We start from the raw sequence: 21,205 nt of genomic DNA on the forward strand, positions 1-21,205 counted from the left end.
CGCTTACTTTGGGGCTAGATGGCGATGTGTGTTTTATCGTAGTATAGTTATTATTATTATATTCTATCATTTATTCTTTTTTTTAATTCTTAACAATGCTTAAAAATAAAATAAAAAACACTATTAAAAATTTATAAAAAAATACATACACCCTCCGCTTGCGGGGCTTTTGAGTGCCCAAGCAACCGGTCTGCAAGCTCCAGAGTGAGGAACCTCCTCACAATACGCGCCGTTTCAAGGACTACTGTTTTTTGTATCCGACCCTTGATCCAACAACCAAGCGAAAGCTTCTTAAGATGTTGGTCGAAGCTTTTCGCGAGAAGACCATTGACTGAAACGACGATCGGAACAATAACGGTCGACTCAACATTCCACATGGCGGTAATCTCGTGAGCAAGGTCCGAGTATTTAGATACTTTTTCCTTTTCAGCTTTCACCAGATTATCGTCATGTGGAACAGTAATGTCAACAATTATTGCACGGCGCACTGATCGATCGATTATTATTATTAATTAAGCAGATGACCTACCCTGAAAGTGGAAAATCTATAAGCAGAGCAACAATTCACAGGGCATGCTAAGATCACGTCCTGCAACGTGCTGCTCTGTGCCGATTAACTAGAGATGTAAGGGTAATTACAAACGTAACCACACCCTGCTGACTTAAGTACATATAATAATAATAAATGCTTTAATTCAGGCCAAATACCCATATGATAAATATGACATTAATTAAAAGAAAAAATACTGTAAAGATAAGCTACGATCTTAAATCAATACTAACTTAAATCAAATCAACATTACAAATAATACAAAAAATGAAAAACAGTATTAAAATTTAAAATATAAATATAAGCATGGCAGTACGTACACAACAAGTACTTCTCGGCTGAGCTCTGTCACTAAAAGCTTTAGAGCTAAGAACTTTATTAAAATTATAATTACGAATAAGTCAAATCTGAAATGTTGGAATCCATCAAGTGCTGGATATCTTCTTTTTTTTAAATATAGTAATAATCGACTAATCAAGCAGGCGCTATTTGCTTGATCTAATAAAAATTGAAAAATCTGCGCGTGTAAAGAAAACAACACTTCGCAGAGCATGTAAATAAATAAATATAAATAAATATACTACGACAATACACACATCGCCATCTAGCCCCAAAGTAAGCATAGCTTGTGTTATGAGTACTAAGATGACTGATGAATAATTATATGAATAATATACATAAATACTTATAATATATCTAAGATAAACACCTAGACACTGAAAAACATTCATGTTCTTCACACAAACATTGTCCAGTTGTGGGAATCGAACCCACGGCCTTGGCTCAGAGAGCAGGGTCACTGCGCCAATCGGCCGTCATGTAAGGAAAACGTCCTGCAACGTGCCGGCCTGATTTCATTAACCTGAGGCGTAGTTGTTAAACCTAATGTGCCTGTAATTACACTGTCCTTCTTATGTGATCGTAATATAATCTTACTCAATCGTCATTTCCAAAGGAATCTACGCCCAAAAAACACAACGTAACCTGGGAAACCATCAGACATCAGAGCAATATTAATTATCATAGTGGTGAAACAATCGGTTGTTGATTATAAACTTATACATATTAAAAACACAGATCTTCATGCATATGCGCATAAATAAATAAATAAAATAAATAAATATACTACGACAATACACACATCGCCATTTAGTCCCAAAGTAAGCGTAGCTTGTGTTATGGGTACTAAGATAACTGATGAATATATATATTTTTTTTTTATGAATAATATACATAAATACTTATAATATATAGATAAACACCCAGACACTGAAAAACATTCATGTTCATCACACAAATATTGTCCAGTTGTGGGAATCGAACCCACGGCCTTGGACTCAGGAAGCAGGGTCGCTGCCCACTGCGCCAATCGGCCGTCAAATAAATAGTACCTAAATAAAAAAAACTCCATCAAAATGTTTTATAACGCTTTGTTGAATTATGCTCTATCACATGCCAGAGCCAAAATATAGATACTTAAAAGTAATTTCAAAAATAATCCCTAAACAGATAAAATTGCGGTATTATTCAAATTAATAACCAGGTGTAAAAAGTATTCGTTTTGGGTGTTTGCTTTACGCTTGGGATTTGTTACGCATGGACATTCCTACCATATTGAATAATCTACTAATGCATACCTATTTTAACCTGATAAGAAGTAATATCAGAAATAACTGCACCGCCTAATTGAAACAAGCTAACCTAATACTTTATTGTGAATATGGGCCATATATGATTGATATGAAATAAAGATCAGTAATAAAGATGACTAGATATGAAATAAAGATCAGTAACATTTATCAAACAACTTTTCGGGCCAAAATGCAGGAACAATATTTACTTAGCTGCGCCGGGATTTTCGGTTAAAATCGAATTTGTGTTCGGTGTCGACTTATCGAGTCCTGTTGTTACTGGATAACGATAAACAACCGCATGCAACATTTGTGTGAATTTCCCATAACGTGTATTTTACTTGCATGTTAACTTACAGATTGGTTTAAATAAAGTTCCTAGTATTCTTTTCCAACAGCCTCCTAGTAGGTATTCTTTTTCAACAGCTTCGAGAAATGATAGAAGTAGGGGACCCAGTGTGCGGGAATGGCGACCGCGTACCGGTAAACTCATCGTTGGTCGACCTTCAATAAGATGGACATACATCATACGAGTTGCTAAAAGCCGCTGGAAACAAGCCACCCAGGAATTTCATAAGAACTCCCTAAAAAGACCTATATCCAGCAAGTTAATTAGTTGAGGTGATGATGATGATTTTATCCACTAAAATTAAACTAGTTCTTTATATGTGGAATTTATAATTAAAAAAAAATTAGTCGGACCGCCGACTCTTGGTCGACACCCATTAAACTCCCTCTAAGGGACCTTTTTGAGTGGTTTTCTGAGAATGGTATAATTGAGATTATCTTTTGGAAGACGTACAATAAAAAGCCCGTCATATTAAACCTTATTACTTGATCTTATATCTACCTCCACAGATAATAGAGCGTTTTGGTAATAGGTATGTAAATTCTTAGTAACTGAACTAGGATTCCCTTTCTGTTCAAACCCGAATAAAAAGGGCATAGGCCTTTATAGCCGAAAGTCGAAACGTGGCCCAGTGCGGATTGGTAGATTTCACGTGTCTTTAAGAACACCAAGGAGTACTCTCGGGCAGATTCCCTTCACCTCTAAAAGAAGTGATCTTTTAATTCGAATCGAATAAAAACGCCCATAACTTCAAAAAGTTAGAGGTGCGTGCCGGAGATTGACCTCGGCCCATCCGAAAGGGAGGCCGAAGTTCTTACCACTAGGCTATCGTTAAGCATGCCTATTCATATATTTGTAGCAATTTTCGTCTAAGCTCGTCACAGCAGGTTGGTCCATATTCATGAGAGTCTGACAATCGAATCCATAAAACATGTCTGAGATACAATTTCAGACTTCTCTAGATGACCTAGTTCTTTGTGAACATTTTACGTCACTCCTTGGCCTACACCCAATACCTAGTACCAGAAAAAAACAGGCCATAAATAAATAGCTACCATTGTTTGTAACTTACATGACTTTATGTACCAGCAAAGTGCTTGTTGTTTCTAAGTTATGATATACAATTGGGACACGTGATGCGTCAATTAATTACAGTTTATTGTTTACAAATAAAATTGGTTTTATTTGTCTCGTAATATATAATATAAAAATATTGTTAAAAATTATTTGTTTTAGTTTTTTTTTTTATATCAGTCAAATATTATAATGTTGTGTACTTACACCTGAAAATAATTGCGGGCATAAGGGCCCTAGAGTAGCCAGATTCGTTAAATCTAAATCTATGAAATTGTTATTAATGCTGCAACAATACATGCCGTTTCGTCGTTCTTTTCTGAGAGAAAGGCTTAGCAGTGGAACCTTAAAGCTAAATGACAATAATTATATTGTTTATCAGTATGTTTTAATGCATCTGGGTAAACTGCCTAAATGGTCGAAAAATTCACATTAGGTTTTTCTGTAATAAAATAACTTAGTACCAGCCTTGAAATCGCGGAGTCTAACCCCGTCTCAAGGAGAGCACGTTAAGCCGTCGGTCCCGTTTCACATTTAATAATCGTTAAAGCCCGCCAACCCGCATTGCAGCAGCATATTGGGTTGGCGGGTTTTTATGACCCTCTCACCCTCACCCTTTGCACAGCAGATGGATGTTAATCGGCTGATATAATATAATAGCGGGTCAAAAGTTTTAAGAAATTATATATCATACCTTCTTTATATCCCAAAGTATAAAGATAGTCATATTTAGATAGGGACGTGTTTGCACTAAAGTATAAAAACTTAAACCAGCCTTAGAAGTCTATAGACTTGAAATGAAATGTTAGCTCTGGCTGTGATCTTCGTTTATTTTCAAAGAAAAGACGTAAGTGAGCTTTTTGTACCTATTTATTATTTGTTTTTAATAATAAATATTTATCAAGCCTGTAAAAGTCTACGTCCACGCTAGTTTTACTAAGTACTTATTACATACGAGTAAGTTACGCAGTGGGCAGCAACGGTTCGATTCCCACAACTGTAAAAATGTTTGTGTGATGAACATGGATGTTTTTCAGTGTCTGGGTGTTTATATGCTTTATTATAAGTATTTATGCATATTATTCATTAACATATTGATCAGTCATCTTAGTACCCATAACACAAGCTATGCTTACTTTGGGGCTAGATGGCGATGTGTGTATTGTCGTAGTATATTTATTTATTTATATTTATCTATCTACGTCCAATGCTGAACGTATTTCTCTGCTTTCCTAAAGCTGCTTTTATAAGGATGAGGTACATTACATTGTGCTAATCGTCATCATACGCTGCACGAAGGTGTTCATAAACGGGCTCCCCACTTATCTGCATTGGACAATTCTTATTAAATAATTAGCGATTATATACAGAAGGTAGGTCAAAGCTAGGAGCTGTTTCCTATTACATCAGTGGATGCTTCATTTACGTAATAGGTAGGTACTTACTTATAATTTTAGATATAAGTTGCGCTGTGTGGAACAAAGATATAAACCAGAAGTCTGGCAAATAATTATCTTTTATCAGTTGACTTTAAGTATATATACTACTTGTCTAGGAATATAATATTTTCCTCGTTTATAATTTTTTTAAACATAATTAAAAAAAATCAAATAATATTTATTTCGGTTCGTACAGTTGGAAAAAAATACATGGAAATTGGGGCCATTCTAGTAAGTTACTAGTAATTAGGTTTCTTGCACTTGGGCTCGCGGCCCCGCTCTTCCATAACATATATTAATTAAAATGAGAATAAATAAGTAGAGCCGTAAGCCGTTTAAAGTTATAAAGGTTTACTATAGATAGTGATAACGACTAAGACACCGGGAGGTATCTTTGCATCGTTCGAGTCCATGTTGGACTGAAGTGTGTCGATAACGCAGTCGTATTTATATAAAAATACCCACCAACTCAAAGGCATGAAAATTGGCTGTTAATCAGATATAACTTTAATAGTTTCTTGAAAACCATTTATTAAGCGTATTTGTAAAAATTCTAATCAATATAATAAAATATATAGCCAATATTAATTTATAGTTTATTTATATTCTTTTTCTAACACTATCATTACAGAATACCTTAAACTAATGCGATAGTGTAGCTATTTAAAAAAAAAAAAATCTTATCATCCCTATGCTATTTAATTATCTATTCCTGTAACAAATAACCCACATTGCGATCCTTGTGAATTCACTCAGAGCGCAACAATACAAATCACATTGCTCTGATATGACATTGTAGATGCGGAGGGTTATCAAAAGTTTAATTATTTACCCACTTATAAATTTAATGTAATAATAGTTAAAATATAGGTATGTGTGTCTACTTATCGTGTGTGTGTGTGCGTTGCCGCCGTCCATCACCTATATCTAGATCAACATTTCACAGGGCAAGAAACACGTCTTGCAAAGTGCTGCCTTCATGTGCCGTTGCGGCAACCATGCGCATTGCACCTGCTGCAGAAAGGCAGTAGAAATAAGTATGGCGGCGTACGAGGGCTGTTATTGAAAGCTTTACGACTACTACTCTAAGGACTATTCTACGTACTCCTTTAATGATACCCCATTTTTTATAATTTAAACAAGTTAATAACTCTGTGTACCTAATAGTATTAGAATACGATACGTTTCCGAAATTTGAGTAGTCGTGCTTACATGTTTATTGTATTTACCTAATTAAGTGACCGTAAGTATGACTCTGTTCTAAAATATTCAAACTCATTTATGGTATAATTACTGTATCAAAAACCTGGTTAGAAAACCGATAGGTATTATTTTTGAATTATCTTCTGCTTTAAAAAATGATTTTATAATAAATGTAGCGCAAAGATACAAGACGTAAAAAATACGATATTAAAAAAAAAAAAAAAAGAGTAAGCAAGAAAAATAAATTGTGTCTTCAGGTGTCTAGATGACCATGAGATCTTAAGTTTGTATCGAATTGAAATGCATTTGTCACCGCTTTGTAACACTAAAAAGCTACAAGAGTGACGTTAACATGTGTTTTAGAAAGAAAAAGGGTAATTAATTCTCTTTCTCAAACATGTGTAATTTGCAGAAAGGAAGCTACCATAAAACATTGTTTTAACAAAGAAAAAAGTTATTTCTTAAATATCTCTAATTTGCCGGTAGGTTTAAATACTTTGTACCGTAATTTTGATGTCCTTATTTTTACGTCGAATCAGCTTTTTTGCAACCCATTTTCTGTTACCTACCTTATTAGTAATGTATTATTTATGGATTGAAGCGTGTACGGTGAAATTTATATAAGTATTCTTAAATCTTTATTCTCAAAGTATCTCTATGCACGTTTGCTCCGGATGCCCCGACACCGAAGCATCCTCAGGAGATGTTGACTTTACTATGAACATTTACTAAATAACTTATTAATTTTACATGTTGGTAAGTTTAATGGTGAATATAAATACCTACATATAATTAAACATATACATAAATAAACTTTATGTTGACTTCACAATGAACAATTGCTATAGTAGCAATTATTAGCAATTGTTAATTAAAAAGTCGACATCAAGTTTATTTATATATGTTATTTTATATTCAAAATTAAACTTATCAAACTTTCAAATTTCCAAGCTTATTAATCTATTGAAGCTTTGCATAAATAATAACAGAAACAAATGATCAAAACAACTTAGTATGTTATAATAATAATGGTAGATAAAACGCAGTATGGGTGTACGCCAAATACCAACAAGGTGGACTGACAAAATCAAACGAGTCATAGACAGCCGCTGTGTCTCGTTTGATTTTGTCTATATACAGAGAAATAAATAAGTATATATATTATATTTGAAGGAGAAACATTTTTGTTGTCATGAGCTTCATAATAAGATCTGTAGAAGTTGCAGAGCTGTATATTTAATGGGAGGAGCACATAGCTCGAGGAACAATACACGATGGGGTCTCAACTCTCATGGTCTCCCGATCCCACTTCGGAAAAGGCATGGTTCATTGCCCTCAAATATGTGGGCATATCATTGAGCAGTCGCAGAGAAATGAAAAAGAAGAAAAGTTTTGAAATGTCTACTAAATACCTATTTCCGACGTTTAAATGACGATGATTATAAACAGAGATTCTAATATTTAAATAACAATAAAGTTTATGTATCACAAAACAAGCTTTAAATTATGATCAAACTCAAAAAAACATCAAGAAAATATTAAATTGTTTCAAAAATGCTTCTCGATAAATTGACTTCGCACTTCATTGTCCTACATACCAATAAGGACTTCGACAAATTCCACGTCCGAAGTCAATAAGCTCAACGGTACCATATATATGTATCATATTATATAATGCATACGATACATGTTATCTATAGATACACTTTTAGTTCGGATGAAAAATTGGAAAGTCACTGAAAATTTATGTTTAATTTTGTGTTCGTCATTGGGATACACAATCTTGGAAGTTTTATAAAGTTTTGTTAAAACATTACTAGTATGATATATAAGTTGAGGAACGAAATGGCAACTAATAAGTAGGGTAGTGTAGGTATTCATGGGTGCCCATTCTGTTGTAAGACAAATCTCTATATACCATTCAAAATTGAGAGGTCTAAAAGCAATCATCCTTTTTATTATGTTATTTTTGGAAAGGGACAGTTGTGGCCGTTTGCACTAAACCTCGCCTAAATCGAATGCCTAATGTTTTAGGCAATGTCTATAGAGAAATATCGTTTCACCAACTCTTAGGTGATAACGATTGGCGAACGGTTATGTATGCCTAGGAATCACCTTAAATTAGGCGTTACTTATTTGGGCATTGCCTTGTTCATAGTTAGAGAAAACGGGCATTGGTGTCCTACTAATCAAGTTCAGAATTTGCACTATGGTTAATTATTCCCGAGCTGCATAAAAAGTTGGCTAGTTGCTGATTGTTCTCGTAAACACGCGAAAAGAACTAAGGATCGTGACATGACCGTATTCGATTTAAGTAAGTATGTCATGTTGCCATTTGTAATTATATTACAAATATATTGTCGTATTAGGATAACTTTTTCCTGTAATGACAAAAATGTAAGATGGGAATAAATAAATAAATTAATAAATAAATAAATATTATTTTTTGCAACTATGATGTTAGGAGTCGCCGAGTTCACCATAAATTAAATTTAAAGAAGTCTTTACACTTGGCGGAAATATCAGCACAAATTAGTAACAAAAAAAAGACAAAACATTTTTATTTAACGAGACTATTTCACTGTACCTAATCGTGTAAGTTCGTCAACCATTAATCTAGAAACATGGTCTAGCTAGAGTAGCCTATCTATATATTTTTTTTTGCTGTAATACATAGATTATTAATACTTCGTTTAATTTCTGTCAACTTCATTTGGCAGTATTTCAAAATGTCGAAAGAATACATTGAAGATATTCATACCACATTTGTACAAAATTTTTTCAACAGACAAAATGTAACGCAATTTTGCAGTAACGTTTTCTTAGTTATTTATACAAAGTTTGTGTAACATCTATACCTACAAAATGTTGCATAGAAATCACTCTTAAACCTATTACTCTTGGGTAGTCGAATAAAAACTTTATCTACATGTACCCCTAGTGTTTAAGTACATACACTTACATTTTCCTAATAATTTACAAGAAAACTCTAACAACCGAAATCTAGCTAATGACAAATGTAGAGGACAGTAAATAAGTTAGATTACAAAGCTGTTTTACCTTAGTAAGCAGCACAGTAGGTTGACGGTAACAAAGACATCTAGTAATAAGACAACGCACTGTTTAGAGCTAAAATATTTTCTTTAACTAAATTTCTTTTTTCTTTTTAATACCAACTTATAGCTTAGACTAGCGAATTTGATTTTATAGTAAAATTAAATAAAACGTAGGTACCTACATAATGAATTTATCTTTTATTTTATATGTTTATATTTATTTTGAGATGAGATTAAAAAACTAATCCAAAGAACGCCTTGCTTCGCAGGGCAAGGTACAAGTAGAAGGCACGGCAATACGATGGCCCGATCAAATCAAATCTGCAGTGGGTGGTCCCCTGCATTAATATACAAAGGTGGCGAATCATTGTGAGGAGAGTAATAACCGCCACAAACTGTGCCCCACCGTGATAACCACTCTGAGAAGTGTTGCGACAAAGAAGATATTTAGTCAAAGTCAAAGTCAAAGTCAAATATATCTTTATTCAAATAGGCACATAGATGGCACTTTTGATGCGTTATTATATACAAAATGTGTACATAGCAGTGAGTAGTGATGGCGATAACTACAATCGTAAACTTAAAACTAAAGCTACGAGGGTTCCAATCGCGCCCTGGTCTAAGAAGAAGCCCACAACAAACTTAGCCGGGTGTTCTTTTTGTTATCACCATCTCACATTGTCATTAGGAAATATTTAAGAAGCAACCTGGTTAGAGCAATTGTTTACACCCAAGCTTTTTTATCGTTTACGTAATCCTTTATACTATAATAGGACTTTTCTATAAGCTTTCGCTTAATACAAACTTTGAACTTCTTTAGTGACATCCCCAAGATATCAAAAATTTATTTATTTTATCACACTTGTTTTTTTCTATCTTTATACATAGGTTTATACTTATTGTGTACTTAGTTTTATTATGCGAAAGAGGATATGCGTATAAAACGAGTGGATAATGAGATGACTACTTATAGAAGTGAATGGAAGAAGACATATTGTGACTTGTGCCGACCCTACATAGCGTAAGAGAAGGACAAGAGGACATAGGTTTATACTTTACATTAAAAGAAATGAAAGCATACAGAATAAAATAAAAGATAAGTTAGAAAGAATGGAGTTGATATAATGTAACAAATTTATTTGTAGCGTAATGTCCCACTGGCTGGACATTTGGCTAGACACATACCTTCTCTATTAGAAAAGAAATTAACTTAGAACTTTGAGCCTTCACACCACTCCATTGCGCCGTCATCCCGCACTGGAGTGGTTTGAAGGGTTATAACTATTAATTTTACGTTACAAATGTGCGATTATAACTGAAAAACGCATAACGTGCTTTCCGAATCAAGAGAATGCAACAACGCCGACTGTCTATATTTACTGATAACTTTGTGAAAGAACACGCTAATATCCAACAACCGTTTTGACTAAATCAATCCTTATTTATATAATAAATGACAAGTGTGTGTCTGTTTGTCCTTCCTTTCCGTCTTAACTAAGCGACCAAACTTGATTTTCGGCATAGAGTTTTTAGTTGAAAAGACGGAGAGTAACATAGACCACACAGTTGACAAACTGTGAGGAACGCTGACCAATAACGCAGGCGTCAGCCAATTTTGTGGCATTTAAAATAACAATATCCCCAAAAAATTGGCCTGGCTAAGCCCAGGACCGCATAATCCGTAGTAGTGCATACATCCTAACTACTAAGCCAACGAGGAAAAAAGTAGGTACCTAACAATTAATAAGTATTCGGATGGAAGCTACGTGCCAAATCCGCAAAAGAAACTGCGTTGAATAAATTAATAACTAGTCAAGTGTGTTACAGAACACGACGTCTATGGTAAAGTTCCGTAGGATATTATCATTAAAACAAGTTCTTTTTGTCGTTAATTTTTTCCTTCCTTTATACAGTTTGTTCTAAGTAAACGCTGGGGAAACTGAATATTATTTTGCTTATTAGAAGCAGTTTTTTTGCCGTTATGTTTTCAAAAATGTGTAGTTTTAATCAATACAAAGACGAAGAAATTTAAACTTCAAATGTTCTTAAAAAGCTCTTGAGTACTTTGATGATTGATCCTCGATAGTTATGATCATTTTTAATTTGTAAAATGAAAAAATTCACAAACACATACAACATATTCACAACTTCTGATGCACTGGTTATTGTGCAATCGGTAACCAGTTTTATAAAAAAAAACTCTTAATTATTTAAAGATATTGCAGCATACCAAATAGTTATGAAAAACAAATTCGTGTTCATAAAAGTGCATCTATTTACATTCCTATCACTAATTCCGCTAGAATACGGATACTTTGAGGTCTTATAAAAAGTTATAACGTTTCTTTGTTTTAACATGGAACTGTAAGGACAGTAAAAATTTACCTTGCCGCTCCCGCTGAAGTATCGATTCCTTCGTACCACCAGCGCGGCCCCACCGGTCACCGCCACCACTGGCTAGCAAGGAAAGTAAAACAAAACAAATGAACACACCCACACTTAAAACTGTTCGCACTTATTCATATGTAACCGGCTAACCGGCGAGATCCGCATCGACTCACTTTTTAAAAGTCAACTTTGTAAATAAATAAAATTATAACAGAAAGTCCAAAGTTTTTTTTTTAATAAATGTTTTTTTTCTCGTATTGTTTTTGAACGGTTCGCGCGACGCGGGAAAGTTTTATGGTGATTTACGCTTCCCCATACCGTCGGGGCGACGTAGCTGAAGTTTTCAGCGCGAGGTCTACAGGCGAGATGTGGTGCTTGTTACGCAATGGACTGCGACGCGATTCCGCCAGGGGCCGCCAGCGTACCGCCTAGTGGCGCAGTGACGGGCATGCGCAGTGCGGACCGCCACTATGTCGTTCGTTTTATTTTCAGACACATACATATTTATTGTTCAACGTTAATAACGAATAAAGTCACTTTATGGCCAACGGGGTTATTATTTATTAATAAATCACATTCCTTTGTTTCAAATTGTAACGCTATCTTCAATTACGGATTCTATCCTTTCCCATCCTGTAACCCCGCCCAATTTGTCATGTTCGATAGCTGCTATCCTTTGTTCGCTGTGATGAAAAGGAGGCGTTTAAGTAGTGATTGGTTTTACCAATTTGGCAGCTGTCGGTTAATGAGATTACCGTGAGATAAGTAGGTGTCGAGTTTGTTAAGGCAAAAAAAGTTCTTAGGATATTTTGTACGTGCTACAAAGGAACGACCTGAATTATTTAGTCACTAAGATTTCATAAGACAATAACATAGATGAATGGCCAAAACCATGATGTTGTTGCGTCCATCATGGGCCTTGGTGAATTACTATTTAGGTACACCCGGCTAATATCATTGTGGGCTTCCCAAGGCGCATTTGGAACATTCGCAGCTTTAGTTTCAAGTTGCCAAATCTACTTATCGCCATCATCTTACTACTATTGACCCATTTTAATGTAAAGTATGCTTTAAAAGTGTTTACAGTCCAATTAAAATAAATACTTAATAATAAGTTTTAACTATGAATTTATCTCTCAAATGCATGAAGTTAAGAAAATAAAATGATACTTAGTTAAAAAAAATTGTATTGCTTTGATATACGCGTCAGCATGCAATACGTATCGTTGAAAACTTAGGTTCCTTGCTAAAAATAAGGTTTTCTCATTCCCCAGGGCATAAACTAACTATATGCAAGAAAATTAAACCGGGAATCTGTTGGTTTATTGTTGTTTGTCTCAGCACGCTGCTCCACCGCGGGTTCGTGGGCTTTGGGGAGCAGGGTCCGACAGTGCTTTCCGTGGACACCATAAATTTTCTGACTTAGTCTGTTAGGTACTGATCCGTGTACTCCGAACACAGAACCTCGTCATCCGTAATTGAACATGCTAAGAAGAGAGATATTTTTATACACATACGATATATTTTAACTACCTAAGTAGTTAAGTACCTAAAAGTATACATACAGTTATATACGAGTAGAATGAGTAAAGAAAGTCAATAACAAAAGTGGTTGGAGGTCATGGCACCGACAAGACGTCGCGTGAACGATAATGGTAAAATGGCAGGCAAGTCTAATCCTTGCCTCGACCTCGCTTATATACTTACTAGCTACAGTTTCTTTGAAGCCATGGTGAAAATAATGTAAGTAATGTATTTAACTATATGTACTTAGAAAGAAATAAATTAACGAAATTTTACCTGCTATTGACAATAAAATGTATTCAAATAAAAAGTATTTCGATTTTAAAATCCGCAGTTCTACTTTGGAAGTTAAAGTCGAATATCTGTTTATTGACATAGGCACATACGAGTATATGGAACTTTCAATGCGTACATTACATGTAAAATATGTACATGGAAGTGAGATGATTGCGTTAACTACATTCGTGAACTTAAAACTAAAGCTAAGAGGATTTCAAACGCACCTTTCTAAGAAGACGCCAACAACAAACATAATCGGTAGGTTTTTTTGTTATCACCATCAATGTGTTGTGTGTTGAGCGACTTGGCAGACAGATTTTATGTATAGATGCGGGCAAGATGCCGGCAAAAAAACCTGACCAGTTGGTTTTTCCAAAATAAACATTAACTTATTATATCTTGTGAGAGATGAGAGCAGAGTCGACCGATTCCGAGTAATTCGAATATAACGCATAAATACGAAATAAAATACTGACGCGCAGAACAGTACCTAGGTACTGGCTTATAACTGTTGCTTGACGACTTCTTCAGCGTTTGTCTCAGTTTCATAAAAATCGTTCCCGCGGGGGAAAGATTTTTTCAAGGGGTTAAAAGTGTTCAATGCTCGTCTCAAGGATGCGAGCTGAAACTTTACAAAATTTCGTCAAAATCGGTTTAGTTGTAAGATAAGCTTTGCAGAGGTAATGAGGACTTTTATTTAAATCTTGGGTCATGTTTCTAATGTCCATCTCAAAATTGCATGTTAAGTATCATGTGCCTAGTTTTATTCAAATCGCTGCCTTTATTTTCTCAAACATAGGTAATAAACAAACTTAATAGGTACTTTAATTATGTAACATATAATAATACTTAGGAGTAAATAAAAAAATATACAACGACAATACACACATCGCCGTCTAGCGCAGAAGTAAGCGTAGCTTGTGTTATGGATACCAAGATAGCTGATGAATATTTTTATGAATATAATACACATAAATACGTATAATATACAGATAAACACCCAGACACTGAAAAACAATTATGTTCATCACACAAACATCTCCACTGGAATCGAACCCACGGCCCTGGACGCAGAAAGCAGGGTCGCTGCCCACTGCTTCAACTGGCTGTCAAAGTATAAAATATATTTTTTATGTATCATCAATAGTTTTCTCAGCGCACGCTAAGTACCTAATGACATTAATAGAGAAAATTTTGGTACTTTGGGTTACATTATTGCAGTTTTCTTAAGGATCTCCAGTTTTTTTTTTTTTAAATAAATTATAGCCTATGTTACTTCGTGTTTATTTAGTTTTCTTTTGCTGAAGAAATAGTTAAAATCGGTCCAGTACTTTCGGAGCCTATTGGGTACAATCAAACAAACAAACAATAAAGTTTTCCCATAATATATTACTATAGAATACAGACTATAGATTATAACATTAGGTATAAGTAGGTACAGGTATTAAAAGTAAAATATTAATAAGGTAGCAAAAGATGATTTTTTTAATCATGAAAACAAAGCTTTTCTCATAACTAGATTTAGAACTAGATTTCGAGTCGGTTAAACGGAAATATCATCCTTGAAAACCCGGTCTAAAATCCAAAATCGCGTAGGTAGGATAAATTGCTGAGTCGTAAACTTAATTACTGGTTGGGTCGGCGCAGACCAAGCGTCTTCGCGGGAAAATTATGACGGACTAGCTTGCAAAACATAAATCCAACCATCCTCTAAATACGGTCAACCATTTTATCCGAGATCGCTTGGTGGCACGGTTTTTGCCGGTACGGTGGCAACCTCAGATGAAGAACATACAGAAACCGTGCACAGTACACGACTAATACTGAAGCATCAAAACCACTCCATTTTAGTAGTGTTTCTAGAGCAGGTGGTTAGTAACTGAATTCCACTTCGCGGTTGACAGTAGTATCTTAGTACTCGCTGTTGCGGTTGAAAAAGAGCTGTTTGCCCATTCTAAAATGACGCGTGAGCTTTTTCGTAAATGAAACTTTTATTTGAGTGCGACAAGTTTAGTTGGCGCACGCAAATTATACTTAGCACACGCAAACTATCCTTGTCGCACGCAAAATGACTGTAACTGCTAAAATTAAAATAAATAACAAAAAAAAACACAATCTAACTGTCAATATAAAAGAAATGTGGTTGACATTGCAAAGTTTATAGTTTTATTAATATTAATTAAGTTGTATTTATTGTTTGAAGTATATTTGTTTATTTTTTTTAAACTTTTCATCCGTTTGTTGGGACTTGGGATTTTGTGCCCACATATATCTCCGCATTGTGCGATGTTGTCAATTGCTCACTCGACAACTTATCGCACTTGTTGCACAATATACTATTACCTCTAATATTCTAAACGTTTACCATAAGATGGGGAAAATAGGAAAAAATTGTGAGCTGGCAACATTCTTCGGGTGTGAAGTGGCCGTGCTCGGGGAATTTTCACTGTTTTGGGACACAATGCACTGCATGCAATAATGGCTGAATATGTGTTCTGTATGTTCTTAATTCTATGGTGGCAACTAGCCACGGCAGAAGCTTAGGCTAGAACTAAGGCTAGATTGGTCCTGCCGGAGAACGAACCGACGATATCTCTCGTATGAAATAGCGCTTATCACTGCGCCACGTCTACCAAAAGCAAGATCATTTTAGTAGAATTATTTAATGACCGACCAGGCATTTTGAATCCCGAAAATCTTAATACCGTACTTATCTTTATAAAACGCCAAACTGAGTACCATATATACAAACCTATGATATAAAATCAGAAATAAAAGATTGCGATGCAATTTCTTTCAACATATTTCAACAAACGATTGAAGTGTGGAGTTCTTTCTACTTGGAGTAATAAGAATGATTAAAATCGGTAAATATTTGACGTAGTTTTGGTGTAAAATCGCGAAACATTTTCGTCCCCTCTCCCAAGGGAACTAATCGGGAGTTTCGGGATAAAAAGTATCGTATGTCCTACCTCACAGTTAGAACTTAAATCATCCAGATTTTGTATGAATTAATTCCATAGTTTCTTCGGCCGAGTTCCAGACAGACATACAGACAAAAATTTAAAAGAATACAGTTTTCGGTTCAGTATCGATTATAGATTGCCCTCGAAAATATTTTTTATAATATCTTCCAGTTACAGAATTCGACCAGTTACAATTTTAAAAGATATTGCCTATCCACGGTAAAATAATTATCCTAAAATACTACAAAATCCAAAACAATACCCTAATAAAATTAAATTTAAAAAAATCAAATAATGTATCTAGATAAGGAAATGAACGAAAATATCTAAACTAAAACAAAACGTAGTACATTCATCTATAAATTATTATTTAATACGTTGTTATTAAGAAAAAAATATTTGTGAAGTAGTTCGCTGTACACAACCGTTCCGCAAGGAGACGACCAAGCGTTTGGGCTTTTATTTGCTGCGATGTTATTTCAAAACTGCGATATCTCCTAAGATAGTCATAAAATCGAATGTTAGGGGCAATTTTGGTTTTAACTAAATACTCGTAATTGTGATTTAATTCATGTTTATGTAAAGAAACTGCAAATAATGCATTATTTTAGAAAAAAATTGGTTAGCATAATAAAGGTTATCGTAGTAGAATAATTTTATCATACATGATTTTAAAGCTCTCAAAAGGAAATAGACCCGATTTAGAAACATTCTTCATTGCTACTTTGCTGCTATTGATCTTAGCGTGATGATATATAGCATTTAGCTTTTCTCAATATGAACTATCTAACACTGAAATAATCTTTCAAATCGGGCCTGTAGTTCCTGAGATAAGTACGTTCAAGCAAGCAAACAAACATACAAACAAACTGTAAACAATAAGTATTTATTTGTATTACATTCATAAAAATATTCATCAGCTTAATATATAAGAAGATTTGGGCTAAGGAACCATGTAATGATGTAGTGTTTCCAAACGTAGCATTTAAACTTGTATCTAGTTTAAAGCAAAGTCTGTGCTGACAAGGTACTGTTAGATGCGTTTCCGGTGAACCGGATGCGTACAGGAATAGGCCAACCACATTATTGAGAGGTAACGTGATAAACCTACGTCGTCATCTGCCAATAATCTGATTCGTCTATTCCTGTAACTCGCCGCACCGCTAACTAATCCTGTTAACTTCGCTCATCTGTAACAGCCTGTTCACGACCTTGCCGCTATCAGCGGAAGCTCAGCGAAGGCGGCTAGCCGTAAAAATAAAATATAATTGTTATAGGTAAGTTAGTTACGATGTTTAAAGCACGCCACGCGTTAAGGCAAGGCCGAACGTTGCGTCCGGCCCGCGTCCGAGGTGCCGTGCAAGTCTGCGTCCTAGATACGTACTTGCAAGCAATCACGAGACATTTTAACACGTCTGATTGGTCGTAAATTTTTGCGCCATCGTCGACGTGGCTTGGACGCCTTACTAGGGTCTTAGCTTTGCGGCTCACGTGACAACACTAACGAGTTGCAGTCATTGCAGGAAAGGCTAAACGCCATCAACCCATTACCGGCTCACTACAGGGCACGGGTCTTCTCCCACAATGAGAAGGATTGAGGCCATATTCCTAAACCCTTCAAACCTGGCAGATCTCAGATTTTACGTGTAATGTTACAATTCGTACTTACATTTCCATTGAGAACTTACCTACGCGTGGGTACCTACTGAGTAGGCATATACAGGTACGAATTTAGGTACCTACCTAGATCTACCTAGTTATTTAGGTACTTAAGATTTATTTTTGTTTCGATTTTCAAGTTAGGTACCTACCTAACCTAACTAAGTATAATTACTTAGTTACTTGTACTGCAGCATATACTTAGTTGATAGATAGATAGATACATATGAAGTTTAAATTATATTTTATAATATAATATTAATATAAATAAGAGAAAAACAAAAACAAATTAAGAGAATTATTGATCTACATTTACACCGACATCTCGCAAAACTCTGATCACATCGAGATATATACGTAGCCGACATTATTAGTGACTAGGTAGGTACTGACTACTACACTAAAACACCGATTTAAAGTTTAAGTTTGAATGCACGACATTTAGGTTTATTTCAGATCAAAGGAGTGCCAATTCTATATAAAAGTAAGTAATGGAGTACTTACCTATAGGCTACATCTGTTTTAGGTACATATTCTGGGGCGCGGGCGGCAGGACGAAGCGGTCTGACGCCGCTAATGAACACATGACAACACACAATGAACTAAGTTGCATCTGATCTGCGATATTGAACCATGAACACTAGCCCATTTATCGGTGATAAGTTCGATCTTTGCTCGGAAGGTAGCTAGGTAAAACAATTCGCCTACATCTGCTATTTGCATTGCTTCTGATTTTTTTTTGCAACCCTAAATTGTTGTAGCCTGGGCTTGAACCTGGGGCCTCCTACTTTTAAGACCGCAGTGTTCACGACTGCGTCAAGTCTACAAAAAGCTATACCTACCTACCTTTAAAAACATAATATCGTACAGTCCGCGGCTAAAGTCACTTGTCAAAGTACTTACCTGTGGGTACATTTCTACTTACACAGATTGCACCGAATTAAGAACATGCGGAATTCACATTCAGCCATTATTCTATGCAGAGCATTGTGTCCAAAAACAGTGAAAACGCCCCGCGCTCGTCTCACTTTACATCCGAGGAATGTTACTAGTTCAAAAACATTTTTTCCATTTTATGGTAAACGCTTAGAAAATTTGATGTAAAATAATTACTTTCAACTACTAGATGGTATAAAGTGACTCACCGTTTGTTCGAGAAACACTACTAAAGTGTGAGTGAATGCTTTGTACATAACTGTTGCATAGTTCAGAGTTCTACCCTCGTTTAAATAATAAATATAGGGTTCATATCATGAAAAATTAAATGCATTCAATTTTATTATTAACATATGTCTGTACCTACTAAGTTCCACGTTAAACAAGTTATTATCATCGTGGCTCAATAAGCTGTTAAAAATGTTAAGTTTATAGGCTGTAAAGTTTTAAAAAGGTGTTGTAACCTGCTAAACTGGAAGTAATATATTATTTATTTGTTTAACCTAGGCTTGTCACTAGGATATGAACTATATTAATACAATTATTTAATTAATAAAGATATTTTTAAATCAAAGTGGATTGGGCTTTGTCGTGCACACGGTTTCTGAATGATCTTAATTGTGTGACTGATTGTATTTGCCTGGTTACTTTGTTTCCATAATGCAGCACTACCTACCCTATTCCTTTCATATCATTAGAAAATAATTGCATTTAGTGCTATGAAATTGTCTTTTTGACTTGTTCACGTTCCACCACGCTTGCCCAACGCGGATTGGTGGACTACACACACCTTTGAGAACATTGATTCATTTATAAAGAACTCTCAGGCATACAGGATTCCTCACGATGTTATCTTTCACCGTTGAAGCAAGTGATATTTTAATAAATTAGGTAAAACGCACATAGGTAAGTTAGAAAAGTTAGAGGTACATGCTGGGATTCGAACTCTGCCCCCCAAAAGTGAAGTAGAAGTTCTGCCCACTGGGCTTTTTTTGGGGATTCCTGTCAAGAAATTCTCGCGTTAAGCACCCCGTGCTTCGGGAAGAACATCACTAAGGCTTGTAGAAATAAACCGATATCGAGAGCTAAGAACAGTTTTTTAATGCGTGCGTGCTTAATTCATTATCAATCTATAAAAGGCCCACTACGCGGGCCATGGCAGATTCGAAAACTTCGCGTGCTTATGAGAACATTATGGATAGCTCTCAGACATTCATGTTACCTAACTCAGTGTTTTCCTTACCGTTATTCCATTTCCGAAAACAATAACTAATAACTTGAAAGCGTGCTGGGTATCGATGATTCGGCCCCCCCTAAGGAAGGCAGAGTTCGTTATACTTTGCTTCGGTGCGCATTTATAGATTTAAAATAGGTATCATCACTTAACACTGTGAAGCCCAAGAATTATTATCATTGGTACATACCACCTACATCGTAGAGGGTCTAAGTTTTAAAAACTTAGCTATAAAACAGGCCTGTGGCTAATATTGATGATCATGGGTTACAAGCTAGAGTTACTTTGAATAAAAAATGTCCGGACACGAACAAGGACACAAAATGATTTTTAATTTTTTACCCGTATTCAAAGACTAGCTTAGTAGTCAGGATTTCGGCCTCCCTTTCTGGGGGACGGAGTATTATCCCCGGCACGCAACACTAACTTTTCAGTCGAGGCGAGTTGTGAGGATACCTGCATGCCTGATAATTAGTGTTGCCCAAATGCAAGAACAAGACGAGACTTAGCCAGTCTTGGTCTTGGTCTTGCGCCAATACACCTGGTCTTGGTCTTGGTCTTGGTCTTGCGCTCCCAGTCTTGGTCTTGGTCTTGGTCTTGCGCTCCCAGTCTTGGTCTTGGTCTTGGTCTTGCAGCAAGAGTCTTGCAAGTCTTGCAATTACCTATTAGTCTATTACTATTTATTAAAGTTTACTTTAAATCTTAGAAAAACGTATTAGAATTGGAACATTGTGAGCTTGAATTAACATAGCCATAGTAAAGATCAAGCAGATTAATAAATAACTGAAGATTTGATAAGAAATTCGAAAAATCAACTGACCTATATGTCGTTTTCCATGGAAGTAACTGTTTCTTAATAAACATTTATGATTTATAAGCTTACATTTGCTAAAACATGTAAAAAAACAAATTAATTA

At 35.3% G+C, this 21,205-nt stretch overlaps 1 protein-coding gene across 48 annotated transcripts in view; it reads right to left on the reverse strand.

Annotated features, from left to right (window-relative positions):
- The window catches only part of LOC120626601 (glutamate-gated chloride channel), a 131,604-nt gene extending 119,545 nt beyond the window's left edge, over nt 1-12,059 (reverse strand). For 45 of the 48 annotated variants that reach the window (XM_039894201.1, XM_039894198.1, XM_039894196.1 and 42 more), the window contains exon 1: nt 11,688-12,059. The gene's annotated coding sequence lies outside the window, so the exon portion shown is untranslated. The remainder of the gene's footprint in view (nt 1-11,687) is intronic. The other 3 variants (XM_039894209.1, XM_039894208.1, XM_039894159.1) reach the window with 2 other exon arrangements.
- Between the last annotated feature and the right edge of the window lie 9,146 nt (nt 12,060-21,205).

Source organism: Pararge aegeria, chromosome 9 (assembly GCF_905163445.1).
Source record: "Pararge aegeria chromosome 9, ilParAegt1.1, whole genome shotgun sequence".
NCBI lineage: Eukaryota > Metazoa > Arthropoda > Insecta > Lepidoptera > Nymphalidae > Pararge > Pararge aegeria.